The sequence below is a fragment of the Tamandua tetradactyla genome, chromosome 15, assembly GCF_023851605.1.
Source record: "Tamandua tetradactyla isolate mTamTet1 chromosome 15, mTamTet1.pri, whole genome shotgun sequence".
NCBI classification, from domain to species: domain Eukaryota; kingdom Metazoa; phylum Chordata; class Mammalia; order Pilosa; family Myrmecophagidae; genus Tamandua; species Tamandua tetradactyla.
Window position 1 is genome coordinate 58879913 of NC_135341.1, and position 27399 is coordinate 58907311.

Sequence of the window (27399 nt, forward strand, 5' to 3'; positions counted from 1 at the left end):
TTCCAAGTACAGTTTAACAATTAGTTGTAGAACAGATTTTAAAGTTTGGTATGGGTTATATTTCCTGATATGGTTTTAATATCAAGAATATATAACAAATTCCTACAATTCAACAACAAAAAAATCAAACACCCCAATTAAAAAACTGGCAAACAACTTGAAAAGACATTTCTGTCAAGAAAATATACAAATGGTAAATAGGTTCATAAAAAGATGCTCAACATCTTTAGTCATTAGAGATAAACAAATCAAACTGTAATTGAGATACCACTAGTGCCACATATATATATATGGAAAATTACAGTATTGATGAGGATATGGATACATTCCCTAGTGCATTACTGTGAGAACGTAGAATGGTGCAGATACATTGAAAATAGTTGGGAGGTTCTTCAAAATGTGGAACACAGAATCACCATGTCACCTGGCAGTCCCATTCCTAGGTATATATCCAATAGAACTGAAAGCAGGGACATTTGTATGCCAATGTTCATAACAGCATTATACGCAATAGCCAAAAGGTAGAAAGAATGCAATTGTATGTTAACAAATAAATGGATAAACAAAATGTGACATATCCATATGATGGGATATTGTTCAGCCATAAAAAGGTACAAAGTTCTGATACACAATACGACATGGATAAATCTTGGGAACATTTTGCTCAATGAAATAATCAGATATAAAAGGACAAATACTTGATATTTCCATTTATAGAAGGTATTTAAAATAGGCAAATTCATTGAAACAGAGAGTAGAATAAGTGTCAGGGGCAGGGGCAAGGAGAGGATGGGGAATTATTGCTTAATGGTACAGAGTTTTTGCTTGGTGTTATGAAAAAGTTCTGGAAATAGACAGTGGTGATAGTTACACAACATTGTGAATATTGTATTTAATGCCATTGAATGGTACAGTCAAAAATGGCTAAAAATGGCAAATTTTATGCTATTTAAATCTTACCACAATAAAAAATAAGGAAAATGAAAATTGGCACAGATGAGATAGATAGATAAGTGGTCAGATTATATATTTATATGGATACATGTACAATTACTATTCATGATAAGTTATATCACTGGAAAACTACTGAAGTATAAGTAAGAAATGAAATAATTTGGGTTGGGGTTTTATATTATCCATTTAAAATCTGATTATTGTTTAATTTATGTCAAGCAAGAACCTGGAAAAATTCAAATGGTAGAAAAAGGTACAGGAATGGGATTTAATAAAGAGGGCTCTGTGGAAATGCAGGGAAAATTGGGGAATAATGTACATTTTGCAGGGAGGGAAACTAGTTAGGATATACAGGAATAGTGCAGAGGTGCCCCAAACTCAGGCAGGGTCCTAAGAGGAGGCATGCCCCTGAGATATTAATCTGCAATTAACTCATCATTAACACTTAGCACTCAGATGTGTGCTGGGGTTGTTCTGTTTCTTGCACATAGTAGGTAATCAGGTACATAGCCAGACCCTTTCAAACTTTCAGGAGAGGCCAGAGGGTATAAAACTCAATGTACACATGGCAAGAATAAGTTCTTCAAGAAGTGATGGGTTCACTCATTTGACAGCTCCTTCATTGGCAGCAGGGTCCCTCTGTGAAGGCAAGGAATAGCTGGCCCTCCATTGGGGCAAATGATTCTGCATTTCCCACTTTCTACAGTCATTTCCATGCAAGTGGTATCTTGCAACTTTTACTCACATAGGGACTTGTATCCTTTTATTTCTCTGTAAATCACCATTAAACTTTTGATCAGCATATAGCAATCTATGACAATATCCCAGGGAAGAAGTTGCAAGATGTCTAGGGAAGTGGTCTAGGGAGGCAGCATTGATTTACCTGGTAAAAATAAAATACATGTAAGTTCACTATGATTTGGATGTAACATAGAAAAAAAGTATTAAATACCTTTTTATGGCACCTTAAAAATCCCCATGCTTAGGAATGTCAAGGTGCTAGAACACAGTTCACAAAACTCAATTCAAGAGGGGTAGATAAGAGAAAGAGAAATAGGAGCATAAACGAAAGTTTTCTACCTAACCCATAAAACAAAGATATGAACATTTAGGCTAGATCTACAATCTAAGAAAAATAAATAGGTACAGTTTTTTCCTTTACAAGATTTCATCATTAGAATATAAGTGCACCAACCACCTCCATGAATCATAGCTACATGGGATTAATGCTACTTTATTCTTCTCTAGAGGAGTCTACTTTTCTACTACAGTTATCAAAGCAGGCCCACACCCAGTCAGTGGCTAAGCATTGTCTTAGGTATAAGATACTTATTCTGCTACCAAGAATTAGCAGATTCAGCAGCAAGTTGTAGCTTCATGTTAGAGGAAGTTTGCTGAGTAGTAGACATATTTCTTAAAAGACCAAAGCAAAAAGAAAGCAAAGACCCACTCTCCCTTCAAACACAGGGATGTGCTTGGGTGTTAAGTGAGAGTTGAGCCTGCCTGTAACCACCTTTTGGAGCTGTTATACCCACTCCCTAGTACCAATGAGCATCACTGGTTAAAGACTCACCGTTGTCCCTCCTCTGAACAATAGCCATCAGGAAATAATTTGCCCACCACCCACCCTCAAGGGAGCAATACCTTACAGTATGATTTATGTTCCGCAGTCCCCTGTGGATGAGGAGAAGCTTAGGTTTTATCTGACAGTGCATCCTTTCTGGACTCTTATTTTCTTTATTCTGCCTCCCTCACTTCCTTTAAGTTATTTTTTTGCTTGTTTGTTTGTTTCCTGAAAAGTACTCCTGTAAGAAATCACATGTACCCAAATCCCTGTCTTGGGATCTGCTTCTAGGAAATCTGACATAAAACAAATGGGCTAGAAACAATATGGCCAATTTCAAATAAAAACTGACAACTGAAATTTTTAGCAAGAAAAGAGAATACTATCCACTGATATTATTCATAATACTAAGAATACTTGCAGAAAAAAAAGTGATGCTTATAGTTTATTAGGTCTCAAGATAATGAGATGGTCCAACAGAGAGGAAGATGTAGTAATTATTTGTGACAACTGCAACATCATATCAGCAAAGCAAACTAACAATTACATGTGTTTTCCTCTGAAATTGTATTGACAATAATCCAACACTTGTAGCACATCATTATATTTTTATGGCACTAAGTATGTAGCATTGAAAAAAAGCTTCTTCACTAACCCTGATCCTCAGTTTCTCTATCAGCAAAATGAGTTTAAGAATGCCTTCTTCCTAATAACCATCATGAATATTAAATGAGAGGTTGGTGTAAAGCAATTAGCAGAATACTTGAATCTCTCCAAATATTAATTTCCTTTCACTTTGCTACCTTGTCACTGTGAATTAATATTTCTTTTTAGAGTACCGGCTGTATTGTACTTTAATCAACACTAAGATTTAATCAAAGTTTATTCCTTTATCATTGCTCAAGGTGATGTGATTAGTATGAGTGACTATTTCCCATGCTTCTGAAAACAAAATATGAAAAACTGATGAGATTAGACATTAGCTCATTTACTGTAGTGGACATGTGTAGTTACACCTGGCCAGCATTCCTTCTGTTTTGTTTTTGGAAGAGCCCCTCTCTGTTTCTGAGGTCTGAACACAAGATGGTCTCCTAACCAAACAAGGGGTGAGATGAATCAGATTCATTTCCTGAAAACGTAAATCTTGAGAGGAGTGACCTCAGGATGGAAAATATTTGGCATCTCATTGATATCCTGAAGAGAGTCCTCATTAGCTCCTGTTCCCTTGATTGATCTCCTGAATTCAGCTCTTCTTTGAGAGGGTTTTGATTTCCCAATCCATAAATCATTTCAATAAATTGTTTGTATTGCTGTTAGCTGTTAGTCTGCTAACTGCTGCCTGCTACTAAAGGACTCTACATACAGATATTCTGTTAAATAAAATATCCAGGGTGCTGGTTTGAAACTGTTAATTATCCCCAGAAAAGCCATGTTCTTTTAATCTAATCTTGTGGGGCCAGACCTATTGTTGGGTGGGACTTTTTGATTAGGTTGTTTCCATAGAGATATGACCCCTGCCCTTTCAGGGTGTTTCCTTAATTTAGCTTACTGGTGTCCTGTAAAAGGGGAACATTTCAGAGAAAGCTCAGACACCGATGCTTGGAGATGCTGAGAGAGCCAGCTGAAACCAGAAGCCTGGAGAGAAGGACAGCAGACATTGCCATATGCCTTCCCATGTGACAGAGAAACCCTGGATGCAATTGGCCTTCTTGAGTGAAGGCATCTTTTCGTTGGTGCCTTAATTTGGACATTTATCCCTTATATAAAAGCCAATCCATTTCTGGTATATTACATTTCAGCAGCTTTAGCAATCTGAAATATTCAATAATTTTTAAAAATCATAAAAGATGGACTTCCTATTCTAACATGGAATAGTCTAAAGAAGAGACAAATGAAGAGTAAGATCAATATCATGACCATTCATAAATATATATGCTTATAAAATACAAAATATAAATATATATATATTTCTGATAGCTAGAATCATTTGCCAGCTCTGAGGTCAATGGATTACATGTCTTAAACATATTTTATACTAGAAATATATTAGACATATTAAACACGTCAAAAATTTCAGATACCCTTTTATACCACTTTCTTGTTCCATTTATGTGTTTTATAATATAAGCTCCTGTTCAATTTAAAAATCAATTAAACAATAGACATTAGTATTTCTACCTTTCAGGTTAAAAAACTAAATATTAATGACATTCAAATTATAACTAAGTTATGGTAGGATATAAGAATATGTCCCAGTGCTTCTGACTACAGGTGAATGCCTACAAAGCTAAAACTGCACTATTCTACAGGGTTGGTAATCTCTTATTAATATGCCAGATTGGATGCAATATAGTGGCAAGAAACGCAGGTTAGTACCTGGAAGATTCTCATACTTAAGAAGAGCATCTCTTCTAAATATGTCCTCTACCCAACCCATCTTTGACTCCAACATGCTAAACCATCCCTGGGCTACATATAAATACATTTAGTCTAGATAGACAAAAAGGGGCACTGGGCCTCTGTGGAACTTTTAGAATAAGGACTTAGGCCAGCTCCTGATCCAGGGAAATGCAGAAGATTGACAGTACTCTAGAGATTGAGTACAGATTCCTGTGGTGCTGTGACATTTTCAATACATCTCACTTCAGTTTTGAGCCACTAAGTATTCCAAGTTCTCCCCACTCTAAGCCCCCCATCCCTCAAAGAAGCTGTTTGGGGTCAAGTCCATTCCATTAAAAATTGATTTATTCAAAGAACAAATATTTATTTCTTGACTATGTCCAAGGTTTGCTGGTAGACTCAATGAATAAAATGATGAACAAAACCAATAAGATACCTGCTCTTCTATTTGGGGGTGGGAAGGGCAACAAGAAGGTAAATTTATAAGTTAACTAAAGTTTTCAGATAGTCATAGGACTATGAAGAAAATAAGAAAGGTAAGTTGGGGTGAGAGACCGGTTTTGCAGGGAGAGAAGATGGCCAAATTTGGTTTCAGGGGTAGGGAAGTCCATTCAAGAGTTGTAATCTCATCTTACATGGATGTCAAAGAACTTTAGAAACTGAGAAATTCTATGGGAAAAGCAGAAGCCGCCAAAACACACCCACGTTGTATTGAGTCATCTTGGTCCATGTGTCTCACTGGCTTGTATCCATGTGAAATATACAAACCCTGGGTATCTTTATGTGTCTATGTGTCTGTGGGTGTGTATTTAAGAGCCCAAATCTTTTTGAATGTCACACATTTTATCTTGGTTGTCGTGTGCTTTGTAAATATAAAGGATAAAATGTCTTGGCTACCTGAATGCTTTGTTCCTTGAGCAGAAAGCATTCTCTTTTTCCCCCTTTGGCATATTGATTACTTATTAATCCAGCAAAACAAGGGATTAATTAATCCCCATGGTTCAATGAAGAATAAATTAGCACAGTTTAAAATGTGCTTGATTCAATATTACGAATTGGAGGAAATGTTCCACATTCTCTCCATTCAATTCTCCAAATTTAATCTCTAGAGAATGGCATCGGAAGACTGAACATAGTTTGCATGATATTTCATATTCTGGCCCCTTCTTTAGAATTCAGTCCTTAGAAAATATTCATTGCTTTTACCAAACCCTACTTTAACTCTTTCCAAAAACAGAAACAGCACCATTTTTTTTAAAGTGCTTTAGGTTTATCACTTATCTAAAACAATTTTTACCACTGTACAAAACAATTTTAATAGCTAGCTTTTCAAAAGTGAAGCTATAAAAAAAAAACAAAAAAATTAATAAAATAAAATAAAAACAAACGTGAAGTTAATATAGAAGTCGCATACATTCAGACATTAACGTAATTGCCTGATTATTTCCCCAACACAAGAGAAGGGCTCATACATATCATCATCTTCAGTCAGGAAGCCTCTTTATACTATAAAACATGAGTATGATGCAGTCTCTCTGAGCAACCACAGGGGGAAAAAAAAACAGTGTGATTTAGTAAGTCATCTTTTTGTTCTAAATCAAGCTTTGTTCAGAATTGTAAAAGAAATCAGATGTCAAATTCTTGAAAAGCATTAAGAGTTAGGAATCGACACTTGTAAAGAAAACAACACCAATAGAATTGTCAATATCTAAAATATTATATCCTCCACATTGTCTTCTCCTCAATTTTTGTTGCAAATATATCAGCTTAAAAGAATTGGGCATTTAGATTTGGCTTTTGGATTCTTGGCCAAAATTCCCACAAAGACATAGCATTTGGAAGAGTGCAACTAGTCTTGGTTTCCTATAAGCTTATCTTTATTGTATGATATTCTATGACAACGATTTCACTGTTCATTTTTATCTGTGATAATAATTTTTGACTATGAATTTTAATTGATAAATGAAAATACCATACAGAACTGTACAGATTTTTAAACATATTGCCATGTACTATATCCCACCTATTCAATATTTATTTGTATGATATAGTACCAACATAGTACGATGTAGCATCCAGAGGTTAGTCTACCCATTGTTAAGGGAAGTTAAATGGTATACCTTAGCAATAGAGTATGGCTGAAAGAGTTCAAAACTGGAAGTGGATATATGTAGTTTCTCATACTTCCCCTTCCCTACCTGTGTGGTCTTAAGTAAATTCTTCCATTTCCTGAAGGTCTGCCTCACCTGGGGAATGAGGGGTTTGGAGCAGATGAAATTTAAGGTCATTTCTGAATCTAAATAGCCTGACTCAGTAATTCAGTTGAGCAGTCCTGATGACGTGGTCAAAAAGATGTTGGTTTTAGATTCTGTACTCAGAGACCAGGTACCTTTGACAAAATAAAACTTTCAAGAAGCCCAGCTGGCAGTGACTCTTAAGGAAGCGTTGCCATTGCTGGCAAGGTGCCATTCGTGTTTTTCCATGGAAGAGACTCAGCGAAACATGCTGGGTCATGCCCAGGTCACAGACCAAAAGAGAAGAATTCTTTTAAAAGGTGAACGATGCTTCACTAAAAGGCTAGCCCGTTTATGTTTTTGGTCTGATCCCAGGAAAAACTTGGGTATCCAAACCTGTGCTCGAGTCTCAGGGAAGACTTCCCAATCTTAGTTACAAGTTTACAGTTCTAAAGCCACAGAAATGTCCCAATTAAAGCAAGTCTATAGAAATGTCTAGAATGGATGCTGAAAACCATACCTTCCTCCTTGGATTTTTTTATTTTTATTTTTTTGCATGGGCAGGCACAGGAAATCGAACCCGGGTCTCTGGCATGGCAGGCGAGAACTCTGACACTGAGCCACCGTCACACCGCCCCTCCTTGGATTTTTGTGAACAGTAAATGAAATGATGTTTGGAAAGCACTTAGCATAGTATCTCTTATTTTTAGCGGTTTCTGTAAACCTATCTGACACTCAGACAGAAAAGAACTTAGCTTTCGGCTCACCTAAACCATATCTTTTATAAACATGAAATCATTCCAGCAGTAAGTCAAAAGAATGTCTCAATAGGTAACGATGTGTTCCCTTAGGATTAAAGTCAAATATTTTGCTTTCTTAAAAGAAACAAAACAAAGGTATTAAGTTTCCATTTTTGCTTTCAGCTGCGTATGGGTGTGAACGTGATTACAGCTGTGCTCCGTAAATCTGACAGCTCTTTTCAAACCCAATTGGTAGATTTCATGCACCACACATTAAGCCCACTGTCTGAGACACCAATGACGTACAGATACAGCAGCACTGACATTTAGGGACCTACTCTGAGGCCCTCAAAACACCAAAAACAACTTCCATATGCCGGCTCCTTGCTGGAATACACATAAACTTTATGTTTGTCGTTGGTCATGCTGGGCAGGCAAGCGGCAGCTTTCTGATCTAATCAACTTCAGAATGATGTGAAGCCAACAGCTGTGTCAGAGCAATTGGAAAAATAGATTCAGAACAAAGGGGAAGACCCATCTCTCTAGGACATCTCCCTCTGGTACATACGCTAAGCTTCAATGGAATGTATAAATATTTCATTCACTACTTCGTACTACATTTCTCCCATGCTTTCTGTGCCCTACCCTTTACTTTTAAGAGTACATTAAGGTCCTTTTTTAATGGTGTCTCTTTAACTGCCTGCCTCCCTTATTTAATTGGCTTAGGAAGATTGAAATCCTAAGTAGAATCTGTGTCTGTTCAGTATAACATCACAGGCTACCAAAATATCACCTCATTTGTTTTCATTTTCTAGAAATGTACCTTCCCTCAGGAGAACAGCTATCTGGGATGCTTTCTGGCTCGTGTTTTACTTCGTGCATGATATATGAGAGGGATAGGGGTCACTTATGAAAAAGCGGCATGAAAAGGGAATGAGACACTGTGCTCTTTCTTTCCTTTTTCATCTGTGCCAGTTTGAATCTATTATGTACCCCAGAAAAGCCATATTTTATCCTAATCCAATCTTTTGTGGGCAGCCATTTCTGATAATCCTGATTTACTACTGTAGGGCAGAAGCTTTTGATTAGATTCTCTCCACAGAGATGTTGCACGCCCATTGTGGGTGTGACTTTTTGATTAGATGGAGATGTGACTCCACCCATTCCAAGTGGGTCTTGATTAGTTTACTGAAGCCCTTTAAAAGAGGAAATATTTTGGAGAGTTCAGAGCTGAGCAGATACAGACGTGTGAGAACAGTGTATTCAGAGCTGACAGAACAAGTACAAGATCCAGATGTTCGGAGACGCAAAGCCCAGCAGACATTGCCTTGTGCCTTTCCTTAAGATGCTAAGCAAACCAGGACCCAGAGTTGTGTTCTGGAAGAGCTAAGTGTAGGCCCACAGATGCCAAGTGAGGAACTCCCACAAGAAACAGAGGCTGAAACAACAGAGCCCAGAAGAAAGAACCAGCAGGTGCCAGCGGCATGCTTTCACAGCTGACAGAGGTGTTCCGAATAGCATTACCCTTTCTTAAATGAAGGCAACCTCTTGTTGGTACCCTGGTTTGGACATTTTCTTAGCACTAGTACTATAAACTTGCAACTTAGTAAATTCCCTTTATAAGAGCTGTGCCAGTTTGAAAGTATTGTGTACCCTGGAAAAGCCATGTTTTAATCGTGATTCAATCTTGTGGAGGCAGCTGTTTCTTTTAATCCTAATTCAATACCATAGGGTAGAAACTTATAATTAGTTTATATCCATGGAGATGTGACACACCCCATTGTGGGGTGACATTTGACTAGATGGAGACACAATTCTACCCATTCCAGGTAGGTCTTGGTTAGTTTACTGGAATCCTTTAAAAGAGGAAACATTTTGGAGAAAGTCAGAAATGACAGAAGCCTCACTGCCAACAGAGAGAGAGAGAGAGAGGGAGAGAGACAACAGAAACTTCAGAGCAGAGCTGACACAGATGCTGACACTTGGAGAACAGAGACACAGGTGTTTGGAGATCCTTGGAACCCAGGAGATGTTGCTATGAGATGTTAAGCAAGCCAGAACCTGGAGAGAGCCATGGAAAGCCAAGAGATGAAGGCTGGCCCTGGGAAATCAAAGTGAGGACCCCCACAGGAACAGGCTGAAAGCAACAGAGCCCAGGAACAGCAGATGCCAGCCACATGCCATCTCAGCTAACAGAGCTGTTCCAGATCCATCGGCCTTCCTTGCATTAAGGTATTTTTCCCTGGATGCCTTAGTTTGGACATTTTTATAGGCTTAGAACTGTAAACTTGTAATTTCTTAAATTCCCTTTTTAAAACCATGCCATTTCTGCTATATTGCATTATGGCAGCTTGCAAACTGAAATAAGAGCTATACCATTTCTTACATATTATACTCCAGCAGATTAACAAATGAATACAACATCTAAAGGAAACAGTGGAGAAGTAGAGGAAAAGGTAGAGGGAGGTAGAAGTGCAGGAAGAGCCTAGCATGTGTGAAACTATAAGAAGGAGCTAAGGGGCCACAGGCTGTTGGCTAATGGCTTCAGGATCTAGAGGTTGGGGCAGTGTCTTCAAGGCTATTGAGAGGATTGGATCCACATAGTCTCCTTCAACTCCTTCAATTTGCCTTTGCAAATTATAGGAAAAGGAAACAAATTCCTGAGATTAAGCAGGTTGAAATGAATGTAACATGCACTTAAACATGATTCCCATTTGGAGATTTTTCACCTTCTAGAAGTAACCATACTAAAAAGTTGGATATGGTCCAGGGAACACCAGATAAAAAAATATGTTATGTACATATTAATACAGTATGATAAATGTGTTTTTCCTTAACTTCCAGACACCTGTTCAGATGAAGTAGCTCTACATTTAAACAAGAGGTTCAATAGTTCATCAGGGAAGAAAACACAATAAATACAATATTTTCTCTTTGGTTCCAGACTTGTTGGACACACCTGAGTGTTTCTAAGCCTCTAAATATAAATTGAGCTGGCACTGATAAAAGTACAAATGTTTCAGAATAGAATTAAATGTTTCTCAGTTAAAGGCTCCTGTGCAGTCGGGTCCCTGGTGAGTTTGCCCTCTGATCCATTCTGTGCCCTCCTCATGTCCAATCAGAGGGGATGACTCCCTGCTCAATCTGTTTCCCAGATTTGTGTGTCTGCTGGCTTCTGCTGGGTTCCATCTGGCTGGGGAATGGATAGCAGAGAGAAGGATAAAGTAGGTTATTTCCCCTTTTTTCTCCCTCGGAAAAAAAGTTGTGGTTTCAACTTGACTCTGAATGGGCTCAGCAACTTAACTTTTCCCATTTGCCCTCCAGCCTAGGGGTAATGGTGGCTTCCTACTATGGATAATCAATCCCTCAGTTGCTTCACAGCTACCATTATGGTCTTTCATAATTTTCACCACCTATGAAACCAATTCCTTGCACCAAGTTCCTTTGTTTTTAAATACTTAGCATAGACTCTGAATTCCTGACTGGTCCCTAACTGGCACAGTTCCATAGAAACCTATGACTATTAATTTTCCTTTAATTCACTCAACATTTATTGAGCACCTACATGTGGCAGGTAATTTCTTTTTTTCTTTTTTTTTTTTCTCTTTGCATGAGCAGGCACCGGGAATGGCAAGGAATATTTTAACTGTTAAAATTTTTGCAGTGAAAAGACAGGAATTATCTCTGGAACTTCCTTCATGAATTGGGAAAAGAGGGACAATAAGTAAATATATTTTAAAAAAACAAAACAAAAAACAGATAAAGGCAAATGTAATGCAGAGAATTAAATATAAGTGGTGTGCAAGTGAGAGACAGGCGCTACTTGAGGCTGGGCAGTCAGTGAAAACTTCCCTGAGTAGGTACCATTTGAGCTGAGATATGAAGGACAAGAAAGGACCGACTTGGTGAAGCAGAAGGGGAAAGAGTATTTAAGGCTGAAACAGAGAAACCTGAGCAAAAAGGAGCTTGAAATAATTGAATAACAGAAAGAGTAGGGGGGAAAGTTCAGAGGTCAGGGATAAAGGTAGAAGACTGATCATGGTAGTTAGAAATTTGGATTCTGTTTTTTCTGAGTGTGACAGAAAGCCACTGGGATTTTTAATCAGAGGTTGGGCGCATGCTCTAATTTACAGTTTTAGATATCATTATAGGTGCTTTTTGAAAAGCAAATTACAGGAAGGCAGAGGTAGAAGCTGGGAGATGAGTTGCCTGCTATTGCCAAGTAACTATGAGTTGGTGATTGGACTAGGGTGATAGCAGTGCACAGGGAGGCAGTTTAACAGATGCCAAATATGTTTTGAAGGTAAAGGAGATGGGACTGTTGATGGAAGGATTGTGGGGTAAGATAAGAATGACAAAGAATGAAAGATAACTCTGTCGTTTTTGTTGAGCAACTGGGTGGATACTTATGCCAAAATACATTCCAGAGTATGTTTCTATTGTGTCTCACGCTAGTTAATTTTCTTTTCTTGAGAAAAATGAAATTCATACATGAATATAAACCTGATGTTTGTTTTACAACTCTTTGGTGAGAACATGGTCAAACCTCTTGGAATGTTGAAAGAACAGAGCTATAAACACCCATATTTTCTTTTAACTAGTGTGCCGGTTTGAAAGTATTAAGTTTCCCAGAAAAGCCATGTTTTAATCCTTAACCAATCCTGTGGGGGCAGTGTTTCTTTTCATTCTGATTCAATGTTGTAGTTTGGAATCTTTTGATTAGATTATCTCCACAGAGATGAGACACATCCAGTTGCCGGCATGATCTCTGATTAGATGGAGATATGACTCCACCCATGTCAAGTGGGTCTTGATTAGTTTACCGGAATCCTTTAAAAGAGGAAAACTTGGGAGAAATGACAGAAGCAACAGAGACCTCAGAGCTGACAGAGAGATCTGATATAGATACTTGGAGAATAGCTGCTTCAGAGAACAGAGACACAGATGTTTGGAGATGCTTGGAGCCCAGCAGATGTCGCCATGAGAAGACATCGCCATAGAGAGGCAAGGGAAGCCAAGAGATGAAAGCCAGACCCAGAGAAGCAAGGTGAGGAACCCCCACATGGACAGAGATTGAAAGCAATGGAGTCCAGGAGCAAGAGACCGGCAGATGACAGCCACATGACTTCCCAGCTGACAGAGGGGTTCCAGACCCATCGGCCTTTCTCGAGTGAAGGAAACCTCTTTTTGATGCCTTAATTTGTTCAGTTACATTTTCCAAGAACTGTAAACTTGTAACTTTTTAAGTTCCCCTTTATAAAAGTCCTTCCAGTTCTAGTATATTGCATTCTGGCAGTTTGCAAACTAGCATACCTAGATTCACCAATTTTAATATTTTTCTATATTTACATTGTCTTATTTCACTTTCTCTTTCTACACCACGTGCACATACATGCACAGATTTTTGCTGAAATATTTTAGAGCAAGTTGCAGACATGGCATTTCCCCTCACAATCGTTTAGCATCTGTCTTCTGTGAACAAGGATATTCTCCTACAAAACTATTATGCTACTTTCACTCCTAATAATTTTTACATTAATGCAATATTTACTTAATACCCAGTTCCTATACTAATTTCTCTGCTCCCCCCCCCAAATGTTTCTTATTCTCCTTATAGGTGAAAAACATAAATCCAGCATCCAGTTGTCATGCCTATTTAGTCTCCTTTAATCTAGAAAAAATCCCAATCATATTTTGACTTCATCATCTTGTTGTTTTGAATAGTCCAGACTAGTTAAAATGTCTCTCAATTGGGATATATCTGATTGTTTCCTCATGATTAGATTCAAGGCAATTTTTTGGCAGGGCTGTTACATAGGTGATATTATACTCTCCTTAGTGGATTGTATCAGGAGACACATGCTACTGTTTGGATCAGTTCATAGGTGTGATGGTTAATTTTATGTGTCAAATCATGGTGTACAGTTACTTGATCCAACATGTGCCGAGATGTTGGTATGGAGATATCTTGTGGATGGAATTAGTATCTATCATTAGTTGACTTTAATTAAGAGAGATTGCCCTCCTCAATAATGTGGGCATTATTAGGAATTCTTCCTTAAGTCTATACTTTCCATTCCTCCCTGAGTTTCCAACCTGCTAGTTGCCCAAGAAATTCGGAACCAAGACTTCAGTATCACTCTTACCAGAATGTCCAGCCTCCTGCTTGCTTCAGGGAATTTGGATCTGACAGCCCCCGTAAGTACATGAGCCATGCCGTATAATAAATTTCTTAATATGTACATATATGCATTATATAATGCATACAACTGATATATGCATTCCTCATTTATATCACTATATCCCTGTTATATAAATTATCCTATATATTATGCAATATATGTTGATATATAATATACTATGGGATGTACAATATATCATATATATATGATATATCCTGAAGCACAGGATATATATTATGCTGTTGGTTCTGCTCATCTGGAGAACAATGGGCAATGCTAAATTTGATCATTTGGTTAAGATGGTGGCATTTTGTTTTAACCAATACAATGTCTAAAAGCCCTTGCAAGCTCTTAAGCAACTCTTTATATTAGAGATATCATTATTTGCTCTTAAAAATGTGAGAGTAGCCACTGTACATAATATGCATAAAAATGCCCACTGTCTTTAAGAACTTTATATTCAAGGTACATAGCGTGCTGGAAATGTGGAAAATAGGAGTTGTGATACTGAGAGAAAAGAATGTGTCACTCCTCTTAAACAAGTAGCTGTAACTACTTTCCACTGGCAATATCTTTAGCAAAGAGCTAAAACATAATAACACTATAAATGATATTTGAATTAATATGTAAATAATTATAAAAGTGCATTCTTCTACACACATGTCAATCTATACACAGCTAACTCAGGAAAAAGAAATTCATATCTACTGAGCAAATAATCCCTGCCTGACAATAGGAGGGATAATCTTGTACTTGCTTTCTCAGCCTCAGAAAAATCTTGCTTGCTCAGATGGGTAATGGAAGCCTAGAAAAGTTCCATAAGTTTTCCTAGCTTTCAAAGTTCATAGATGCCAATTCATCATTAGAACTTATTTACGTATTACTCTAAAATCCATGTACTTTCCACCCATGCCTTGCTTCTTCACAGAACATATTCCTCAGTTACAAGTTTCAGTCTTCATACTTTTCTTTGCTTATAATAATTAAAAAGAACAAGAATAAATTAAGAAATGAACTGGAATATACACTTTGTCTCTCTCTTATCCTTTGAGGAAAAGTGGGGCAAAAAATAGATGTATCTTCCTCTTTCCTTTCAATATTCTGGAAAAAAAATACTCAGCGAGAAGTGTGAATAAAACTTGTGCTTAAAACTTCAAGGTAAGTTAAAAAATTTTTAATGAAGTCACTTGTTGCTTTTTGAAACTTTCCATAACCCACTCTGTAAGATTCTTCTCTATAATTTTTTACCTTCATAAAGTCATCCTTGAAGGCTAGTTAGTATTGTTAATGCCACTCAATGGCTTAAATCCAAAGACATCGACTGATTTACCAGTGAAATAGTCTATAGAAAATTGTCCATTCAATTGAGAGCAGTAGAAAAATTGGCAGGAATAGTAGATGCGCAATCTTTCCAATTACTACAGCTGAAGTAGAGGCTAATCACAGTTCAATATCTGTTGAGTGTTCTATGTAAAAATCCTTAGAGAAAATGGAATTGAATAAGATATGGCTCCCATCCTTGAATGGCTTATGATCGATTCATCCTTTAACTTTTTTGATCTGGGAATAACAGCAAGAACTATTTCAACAAAGTTACTTTAGCACATTTTGCTGGGATATGAAATTTTCTCAATTTGTCATGTAATGTCATTTCTTCAATCATCCTCAAATTTCTGAGGAACTATGCCTTTTTAAAATTTTTAAGCAAGTAGTAAAAGTTGAAGTCTTGGAATAAAAGAACATCATGGCTAATATTTTTCTAAGTGAATCCTTTTTTTTAGCACTTCCTAACATGTCAGGGATATTATAATCTCATGATTAATGCAACAACTATTACCAGCTCTAGGCCAAAAATAAAATTTGCCCCTTAAACTTCAAGTTCCTCACTTTTCAATTTTAGGACACCATCTGCTTTTTAGACCTTTGATTTTGCCTATTTTGACTGTTGACTTTCCTTAAAGCATTACTACTAGGCCATAGACAAAACATTTATAAAATATTAAATATTTAATTTTAAAACACCAAAACGTTCCCTCAAGGATCTCCAATTCTTCAAAAAAATTGGTTCTCACATTATCATAATATCTTTATGACATAAAGCAAAGGCCAGGGTTTTGATATTCAAAAGGAATGAAAGTTAGGTCTGCAGAATATATGAATAAAAGCTCCCAGAGTGACATAACAGAATAGCAGAGAGAGAGAGAGAGAGAGAGAGAGAGAGAGGACAAAGCAAAAAAAAAAAGAGAGAAAGAAAGAATTCTCTTTCATTTTACACCATAAGTTGCTGAAATTTCATTACTCCTATCCCCTTATAAAGATGAATAAATACAAGAATGCTGAATGGAGAACTTTCAAAAAAAAGCACAAAATATGTGAGTTCTAGTCTAGCTCCACAATTATTTCTATGAACTTGGAAAACTCTCAGATATTCTATATGCCTCTCTGCTGATGAGGGGATCCAGCTCTAGGATTTCACTATTCCATGATTGAAAGTTTACATAATTGGCTTTCTAATAGCCTATGGTACAAGGGAGAATTTGAACTTATATAGCTTTATAATTTTCAAAACAATATCTAGGATTTTTTTCCTATATGTTTTTTTTTCCTTAATCAATATTTCTCATCAAAGTCAGTTACAGGCTGTTTAACCTGTGAAATTCAGCAATAAGTTATCTGTTTCCAATATACAAAGGAGGAGCAGTCATAGGATAAACATTTACATTGCCATAGGGAGAAATCAGAAGGAAAACAGGGGTCACCAGACCCAAATAGTTCCAAAAACCAACAGGACATACTCCATTGGATTTCAATGTCTGAGAGTCATTTGTTACCTCCAGGGCTTGAGAGATCAGCTGCCCTTCCCTTAGCCAGTGCTTACACAGTGGCCCTGTACTTTCTGAATGCTGGGGTGAGGGTTACAATCTTGGAGAACTTTGCGGAGACCTCCTTTTTTCTCAGCTTCACCCTCTCTAAGCATTGGAGCAGCACCCAGATTCTCTTCCATCTCCAGGGCATGTACTCAACCCCCTCTGGACAGTGGGGTGGTAGCAAGTCTCCTCTCAGTCCCCAAGGAATGTGCTTCACACCCTCTGAAGTCTGAGGCATCAAAATTCTTTCTGAATATCTAGGCAGAAGGCCCACCCTCTACCTTTGGGGCAAACTCACTCTTTCCACATGGATGGATAGATCTGCTCTCCTGGCCTAAGATTTCTTGGCTTCGGATCTTAGTTTCCATGCTGATGCTTTGAAGTAATTCTTCCATCAATCTGTCCCTTTTCTGTCCCTTTTAGCACAGAAGCTCTGTGGTTTCATTCATACAGATCTTGCAAAAAAATTGTTGGTTTCCATTTATACTGATCTCACACACACACACACACACACACAAATATTACTGGTGTAGCATGTAGCATACAGAGATCAAAGCCATTAGACAACAGGACCGTCCACAAATTCTTTTCGAACAACTCCATCTCCAGTCCTTGCTTGTCCTGTAATGGTTGACTGCTTCCATTTTTGGTTAAACCCTCACATGGGGCACTAGCCTCTGGGGTCTCACCTTCTGGAAGCCCAGACTTCCAGACCATCAGTTTCTAACTTTTTTGTACTTGAGAGTTCACTTCTCAACTTATCCCTTTCCTGTCACACTTTACTATAAGCTGTAAGAAGAAGCCAGGCTGAATTTTCCATATTTTGCTTGGAAATCTCTTCAACTAGGTATCCTAGCCCATCACTTTCAAATTCTACCTTTTGCCAAATTCTGTGTCATTTTAAAGCAAGGGTCACCTTTCTTTCAGTTTGCAATGACACATTCATCTTTTCTGTCTAAAGCCTCATTGGAAGTTTAGTATCCATATTTCTCCCAACAGTCTCAAAGCAATTCAGTCCTTTTCTACCAAGCACATAACAATTCTTCCACAATTTCCCCCTTACCCATGTAAAAAGCCATACCAACATGTTTGGTATTTGCAAACCACAGCACCCCATTACTCTGGTATCAGAATTTGTTTCGGTTTTCTAATACTGCCAGTATGTAATATATCAGCAATGGAATGACTTTTATAAAGGGAATTTATTAGGTTACAAAGTGACTGTTCTAAGACCTTAAAAATGTCCAAACTAAGGCATCCAGAGGCAGATATGACTCCAAAAAAGGCCAAATGGTTTCTGGGATTTCTCTGTCAGCTGAGATGCACGTGGCTAACATCTGAGGTCCTTGCTTTTGGTTCATGCTTCTGATTCCAGGGGCTTCCTCTCTAAGCTGTGGACCCCCACTAAGCTCCTCCAGGGTGAAACTCTGGGTTCTGGCTTGCTCAGCATCTCATGACAATGTCTGTTGGCCTTCTCTCCCAGCTTCTAGTTTCAAACAGCTCTTGCAGATCCTGTGGGACCTTCTGGCATTTCCCCCTGCATCTCCAAACATCTGATCTCTCTGTTCTCTGTGTTGGTTCTTTTGAGGACTCCAGTAAACTAATTAAGACCCACCTTGATGGGTGGGGTTACACCTCTGATGACCTCTAATCAAAATGTCATTCCCACAATCGGGTGTGTCCATCTTCATGGAAACAACCTAATCGAGAGATCACATCCTACAATATTGGATCAGGATTGAAAAAACATGGCTGCCCCCAAAAACTGGATTAGGATTAAAAGAACATGGCTTTTCTGGGGTACATAATTTCAAACCAGCACAATCAGTATATATTTGAATAAAATATTTGTATAAATATACGAGTGTGTATATACATTAATATGGAAAAGGAAAACCCTATCACCTTACATGGAACACAAATTTAATTTGGACATAACACTATTGGTGATTGACTCTTAGACCTAATATTTCCAGTTAGCTGGCTGAGCTAGTTACTCCAAACATCTCATTAAACTCTCAGTAACATGAACATTTTGTGCATTTGAATTTTGGGTGCCTAACGAGAGTTCTGTGTTGGGATTTTATTGATGTATCTTGGTCAGTGTGTATGTATTTAATGAGCAATTGTAAAGTCATAGATGGTTCCTTCTTTTATTGTTATGCTTTACAATGACTATTCTATATTGACTGTATTCTATGTTGAACAGTCAGTGGTCTGGTCAGAAATAAGCTACTATTTCAGATTCCATTGAACTTACTAGATACCTCTAGATCCTTTCCTGATCAATGGCTTCATACCTGCAGGACACTGGCCAGACGGTCTAACAGAGCCATCACTGAAAAGTCACGAAGGAAGGAGGCATATTTGGAGGGAAAGATTACATTTTAACATGTTTAACTATTGGAAATTCCCACAGACACAATGCAAACAGGCCCTCTAAAACAATTCTTCAGCCTAGTTTCTTTTTCAGCATTTTTACAGGCAGGATTTTTCTACTCTCCCCGGTTAAGCAAGAAAGAACAAAAGTAGATTCCCCAAAGGAGGAATCATTCGTACTAAGTTCCTTTATGTAGGTCATCTCTGATGTGTTCTTGGTTGCATTTCAGCTGCTGAATTCCCCATGTCAAGCTTTCAGTTATGATGGCTCTGCACATAAATTTTATTGCTTTCAAAACAAGAATAATTGTCTAAAGTCCCTGCTTGAATGTTGAAGTAGTCTATATGTTTGATAAATGCCCAAAACATTTTTGCTTATGTTAGTAGCATGATACCAAATGCCAGAATATTTTACTTTGAGGTGTGTCTGTGTGTGCACATTTTAATATGTTAAGAAGAAAATAACATCTCTCATTAAACAAGTATCTAAGTTAAAGAGAATAACTGTCACATCTAGTCAAATAGTGTAAACCAGTCTCCCATATACTATATCAGTTTTCCAACTTTATCCCTTCTTCACATTTCAGTCAAAAAAAAAAAAAATCTCTCTTCAACCCATCCCCTCTCTTTATTCCAACTGTCAGTGTCTTGGTCTAAGGGTTTGGTAAGCAATCCTTCACCTCTAATCCATCTTCTATTCTACCATCCATAATTTCTAAAAAGTAGGCCCTTACAATTCACTTCTGCTAAAGAACTGTCCTTGTATTCGCACCGTCTATGAGGTAAGATTCAAACACTTTAACATTCAGAATCTCTGATAGTCAATCTCCATTTTATTTACTCAGCCTCATTCATTTGTTCATTTAATCTTTCAGCAACAGAACGAAAGTGCTCCACTAGAATGTAAGCTCCACAAGGGTATGGATTCTGTTTACCTTATTCACTAATGTTTACCAAACATCCAAAACAACAGTTGGCATAAAGTAAATGCTTAACAAATATTTTTTAGAATTAATGTATTCAGCAAATCCTTGGCACTGGGAATGCAGAGAGCTTGGCACTTGAAATCCAACAATGAAAGTCATTATCACCACTTTCAAGGAGCCAACCAATTTTAAGGTAAATTGGCATCTATGAAGAATGCATTATACACCTGTGACTACGAATTTGTTTTTGGTTCTAAGTATTATTATTAGCACCTGGAAAACCTAATTAAATCTTGTCCCTTGTTGCAAACCAAGGGTTCATTATACGTTTACCAAGTAAATTAATCAGAGGACACTGAGGGCAGAATGCCCGAATGTTTGTGGTAGGTAGAATAATAGTCCCTTAAAAATGCCAAGATTCTAATTCCAAAAACTGGAGAATATGTTGAATTACATGTAAAAAGGGACTTTGCTGATGTGATTAAGGTTAAGGGTCTTGAGATGGAGAGATTATACTGGATGGGCCCAATCTAATCACATGAGTCTTTGAAAGTAGTAGAGAAAGAAAAAAAAAAAAGAGTCCAAGAAGCATAATTAAATAAAGGAGCCATGAGGCAAGAGGCCTCTAGAGACTGGAAACAGCTCTTAGCTGATAGAAAGAAAAAGAAGACTTTAGTCTGACAATCACAGGGAGTTAAATTCTACTGATGACCCAAATCAGTGGGAAACAGCCTCCAGAAAGAAATACAGTCTGCTGACACTTGATTTTAGCCTCATGAGACCCACTGCATGCATGTGGTTTTAAGTCACTAAGTTTGTAACAAGCAGTTATAGCAGCGATAGAATACTGATACAGTGCTCAACATATTCTCGGAAGATTGACCGAAAGGAAGCTCTTTCACAGGCTCCCATGACCAAAGAGGAAACAGTTATCCTTGAAATTCTGACAACATAATATCAACATCTTTCAACCAAAGTCATCCACATATAGAAAATTAGTGACATTTTTAAGATGAAACAAAAATATTCTTCAGAAGTAGCGTTTAGATTAAGCAATCTTCCAAACGAACCAGAATCAATGATTTACTATGAAAAAGCTAAAAACATGGAGTTTTTGAAACTTGTTTTCAAATTTTTATGCTGCTGAAGAGGAATGTTGACATCAGGGAGAGTTCTGAGTTACAGTTTTTATCTTGGTCCAGAAAGGACCACAAACTGCAGTGTAAGAATTACACTTTGGAGGTAAGGAAAACCCAAATTAGGAATTAACAGGAAATCTCCTTGAAAGAACTGGTTGGCCGAAGGCGGTCATATACGTTTGCGCGGATCATGCATCACACAATGGGCAAGTTGTGGTTAAACAGAGGCTACGCGTGGTACAAGAGTGGCACAGTGGTAGAGTTCACACCTGCCAAGCTGGAGACTCAGGTTTGATTCCCGGAGCCTGCCCATGTCAAAAACAAACAAACACACACAAAAACCAAACAGAGGCTAGGTGTTCTGGCATGAGGCAGCAATGTTTTAGAAGGGACCCCTTCGTGGCAATATCTTAAGGCTGAATGAGTTTTCTCGTTACAACCCCAGAAGGTGTAATTTATATACACTATTGTGTGAACAGCATCCCCTTAAGTTGTACTATGCGGTGGCTCTTGATATCTTTTTCTAATTTGCTTGCCTAGGAATTCTCCACTCAAGCTGCTTTACCAAAAAGGGTAATGTTTTCTAACTGTTACAATGGATCTGCATATGCAAACAGTCACACTGGTGGGCCTGACGCCGGGCATATATTGACTTCTTGTGCTATTGATACACAAGGCATCCAGTTACCAGGTTCAGAAAAGAAAAAGGGTAAGACCTGAGTTTGCAAGGGCTATACAGGCAAAGAAAAATGGTCTCTGTTTTCACTCTCACAAAACCCTGTAAGTCACTGTTCCAAACAGAGATGGGAGAGAATTTCAGAAGTTTTAGCCTCTCAACATGGTATAGACTGCAGCCTTTTCTCAAGTTAAAAACCATGAAAATGGAAAATTTCCCCTGAACCATTCCCATCCTATAAGGGCTCTCCTCCATAATCTCTCTGCTTTGGGTCTCTTTCCAGTGCTTTCAGTTAGTGGCACTTAATATTTTGCCCAGAATTAGTAGTTGTCACCTGTGGGAGGACTGGTCCAACAGCAGCTACATTGCTAAACTAGAAGCAGAACTCTTCACTAGTATCACTTTTCAAACACATTCAAGTATTACTGAACAGAAATGTTGTCACAAATACCATGGCTATATACCCCAGTTTTCCTCAGACAATCCGCATTCAAACCTTTGTCCTGGCATACCACCCAGTTTCACATTTGTACTGTACAAAAGTATTACGGTTTAGAATAAAAAATTCAGTCTCCCTAGGCATGAGATATATTAGAAAGAAATTTATATTTTCCAGAACACAAATTAAGAATAGGAACGATTCATGAAAAAGTAAGAAACATTTGCTTCCATACCCATCTACCTTTTACCAAAGGAGAGAACAATATATGTTTGAAGACACTCTGGGGACAGTAACCTATTTCTATGTTAATTATGATAATACTCTGCCTAAGCACTCTTTTGTTGAAATTTAATCCCATTTTCTCTCATCTTGTGCTTTGTATAAACTGATAATGTGTTCCCTTCTTCCTTAAAATGACACTTTATGTACTTCAAGAGAATTAGGAAATCACCTCTTAGTCATATTTCTCAGACTCAGCAACCCCAATTCCTCTTTCTCCAAACATAAGTACTATTTTACTTCACTTTAATCATTTCACTTGCTGTCCTTCACTCCAAACAGCATTCCGAATCACTTTTTGAAAATATAAGCCCAATCCTATGACCCCAGTAATTCCATTCATAGGCACACACCCAGGAGATATGAGCGCTTATGTCCATAAGAAGACTTGTGCCAAGAATGCACATAAGTTTAACCCAAATACCCTTCAACAAAGGAATAAACAAATTTCAAGCTCTTCAGACAAAGCTATGAAAATGGAAACAAAAAGTAATTTGAAATGAAGAAGAACATGGATGAGTCTCAAAAATATGAAAGACACCAAAGAATGAATTCCATATGATTTCATTTATATGAAGTTTAAGAGCAGAGAAAAATAATTTATGGTGACTGTGGTGGTTTGAAACTGCATGTACTGCAGAAAAGCATGTTCTTAAAATTAATCCATTCCTGTAGGTGAGGATCCATTGTAAGTAGGATTTTTGATGAGGCTACTTCAATTAAAGTGTGACCCACCTCATTCGGGATGAGTCTTAATCCTCTTACTGGAGTCCTTTATAAGAGAATGGAATTTAGGCAAAGAGAGAGAAAGCCACGGGAAGCAAGAAAATGGAATCATCAAAACCTGAAAGAGAAGGGAGAGACCAATGGACCTCACCATGTGCCCTGCCATGTGGCAGAGGACCCAAGGATTGCTGGCAGCTTGTCTTCAGGAAGAAAGCAACCCCTTGATGATGCCTTGAATGGACCCTCTAATTGCCTCAAGCTATAAGCTAATAAATGCCTATTGTTAAAAGCCAACCCATTTCATGGTATCTGCTTTGAGCAATTTAGCAAACTAAAATGGGGATAGAAGTAAAAAGAAAGAAGAAAAAAAAATCAGTTACCTTTGAATGTATGTGCATGTATACGAGGGGGTGCTATTGACTAGAAAAGGAATGAGGAAACTTCCTAGAAAGATGGAAATGTTCAATATCTTAATGTGAGTGGTGGTAAAATGAGTATTTACATATCAAAAATTCATCAAGCTGTATCCTTAAGAGTTGTGGATTTTACCAAATGAAAATATACACACACGTAAACACATGCACCCACATACACACAGATATATATGCATGTATGTTTGTATATTTGCGTGTGTATATATAAATAAAAGCCAAACATTGCCTCCTAAAGAAAGTCCTTAGTATAATATCCCAAACTTAAATCTGCAGCCTTTTATCTTCCTAGCTGTTCTTTGTGGGACAGAACAGACCAGCTTTCTAACAGAAGAGACAAAGAGAATTTCTTAAGAGACTTGTGAAAATTCAGACCGTTTTACAGCAGCCCCTGAAAGCACCAGCAATCACCTCCAGGTGGGAAAATCCATCTGATGGGGAAGGCTGCCCACAGATGCTTCAAATCATGTCTGCCAGTGACTGAAAAGTCATTTTAAAAAAAATCAGTAATTAATCTCAGGTCCCTAATCTGAAAGGCCATGTTTTAGGAGTTGTCAGAAGCACAGAAAAAAGGGCAGGACTTCAAAGTAGGATAGACCTGCGTCCATCTCATAGTGATCTCAACCCAGCTATGTGACCCTATGAAATGTGGTTAACCCGTGAATTGTTCAGTTTCTCCTTCTGGAGAAATGGGATCTTGTCATTACATTTCCAAGTGAAATAATATCTGTGAAGTGCTTAGTAAAATGGTGGCAGAGAGATGAAAAATCAATAATACCTTGATATTTCCATCTATAGAAATTCTGTGGAAGGATTGTAGGATTAATTCTCTTATCCATTTTTTTTTTTTTTTTTGCATGGGCAGAGACCGGGAATTGAACCCCAGTCTCCAGCATGGCAGGCAAGAACTCTGCCAGTGAGCCACCATGGCCACCCCCCACCCTCTCTCACCCATTTTACAAGAACTCCTTTGGAACATCCTAACTCCACAAAGAGCCAGCGTTATCCCAAGCACTGCATGATGCTTGTTAGAACACAGTTCTGATAAGACTATGAAGGTTTAATGGTGCCTCATAGGAGTCAGGCAGTTTCAATTTGGTCCAGGGTAAATGACCAAACCCTTAGCTTCATCCAACCCTCGGCTAATTCTACTATGTCGCCACAAATGAGAATAGATGTGAGTGCATGAAAGGACCACTGCAAATCTATTTCCCAAGACCAGAGAAATGATTCAAGCTATGACCTGCTTACCCTGGTCGAATATGTCACAATGCATAAAGAAAAGATTTCTTGGGTCCAGAGAAAACTCAGCAGTCTGTAGAAATGACTGTTGGAGAAGGTTTGACAAGGAAAGAAATAGCTGAGGATAGTACCTGGATTGCACAACTGAGCTGCTGCTTTATATCCTTGCTCCTCCTTCCGACAGCCAAAATTTAAGATCTGGCCTGTGACCAGTAAAACAGCTGCTTGTAATCACTGATAACACAAAACTCATTTGCATAGTTTCCCATCTGTTGGAGACAGTATAACTGTGGCATTGTATCCTGCATGCATCTGTGACAGACAGGAATAACTGCAAAAAAGAGATGCATCTACTGAGCAGTTATGCATATCCTCCAAGGTGAGTCCCTTGACTTCCACCTACTGCCCGGGTCCCCAACACACAGACCTCTTGTCCTTTTTCCAAGAACCACTTAACTGACTTTTCCTTGGCACAATTATCTATTTTCAAGCTCTTTTGAGGTGACATTTTCTAATCAACAAATTTTCACTGAGCATCCACTCTGGGACTTTCATTACATCCTTTTATAAAATACTAGACTGAACGGTGCTTTGAGGGAAAACAATCTTGAGACCACAAAAGTTTCAAAAACAATGCTTACATTATTTAAAATACCTCTATCATGCATGCTTTGGTCACAGAATTCAATTCTATGGCTTTAAATATCATTTATAAACTGATAACTTCCGAGGTTTTCATTTTTAGGACATGTATCTTTCCCAAATTTCAGATTCCATTGATGATTATGTAGACAATGATAATAATAGTTGAAAGCATTTATTTCTCAATATATTTTAGACATTTTATGCATATCAGTGCATCTAATAATTTTAACAACCTTTAAAGTAGATACTATCATTGCATCATTTTAAGGATCAGTGTCAGAAGTACAAATAGGTAAGGTAGGATTTACAAATTAACACAGTCAATAAGTTGCAGAGATAGGATTTGAATCCAGAAGTTTGGCTCAAAGAGGCATTCTCTCATCCACTATGGTACAATACCTCTCAAATTAACCTATGTTCTTGATAATACGACTTGGATGTTCAATAGACATCTCCAACTCAACCTGTCTAAATCCGAAGTACTGACTTTTTTCCCAAAACTTGTTCCACCTTAGTGTTCTCTATTATCATAAATGGTAACTCCATTTTTGCAGTTATTCAGTTCATAGATTTTTAAATTTTTTTTATTTATTAATTTAAAAAATTAACAATAAACAAAAATATTAACATATCATTCCATTCTACATATACAATCAGCAATTCTCAATATCATCACATAGTTGCATATTCATCATTTCTTAGAACATTTGCATCGATTTAGAAAAAAAAAATAAAAAGACAACAGAAAAAGAAATAAAATAACAGAAAAAGAAAAGATTATACATACCATACCCTTTACCCCTCACTTTCATTTATCATTAGCATTTAAAACTAAATTTATTTTAACATTTGTTCCCCCTATTATTTATTTTTATTCCATATGTTCTACTCGTCTGTTGATATGGTGGATAAAAGGAGCATCAGACATAAGGTTTTCACAATTACAGAGTCACATTGTGAAAGCTATATCATTGTTCAATCATCATCAAGAAACATGGCTACTGGAGGCTCTACATTTTCAGGCAGTTCCCTCCAGCCTCTCCACCACCTCTTGAGCAACAAGGTGATATCTACTTAATGTGTAAGAATAACCTCCAGGATAACCTCTCAACTCTGTTTGGAATCTCAGCCATTGACACTTCAGTTCATAGATTTTGAAGTCATCTATAACACTTCTCTTTCTTTCACACACCATATCCAGTATATCAAGAAATCCTATCACCTTGTATATTCCAAACTACCCAAAAGCTGACACTTCTCACTGCATCTACCGCTACCACCTTGGACTGAGCCACCATCCTCTCTGTCTGGATTGTTAGATTAGCCACAAAATAATCTCCCTATTTCTAATCTTGCTCCCTAAAATCTATCTTCCCAACTGCAGCCATAGTGCCTTTCTAACATAGAGTTGGATTATGTTATTTTTCTGGTTAAAACATCTATTGTTTTTGTTTGTTTGTTTCATTCAGAGTAAAGCCAAAGTCCTTCCAAAGGCAAATAAGGCCATGCCCGATCTGGACTTCTCCCCAACATCACTCTGACCATAACTAAATCTCTTCAATTTATTCATTCC

General features: G+C 37.6%; 1 long non-coding RNA gene across 1 annotated transcript in view; it reads left to right on the forward strand.

The window, feature by feature from the left end:
• Positions 1 to 9758: 9758 nt before the first annotated feature.
• LOC143658001 (uncharacterized) overlaps positions 9759 to 27399 on the forward strand; it is a 47628-nt gene continuing 29987 nt past the window's right edge. Inside the window, exon 1 of the long non-coding RNA XR_013163056.1 lies at positions 9759 to 10124. This is a non-coding gene — a long non-coding RNA (uncharacterized LOC143658001). The remainder of the gene's footprint in view (positions 10125 to 27399) is intronic.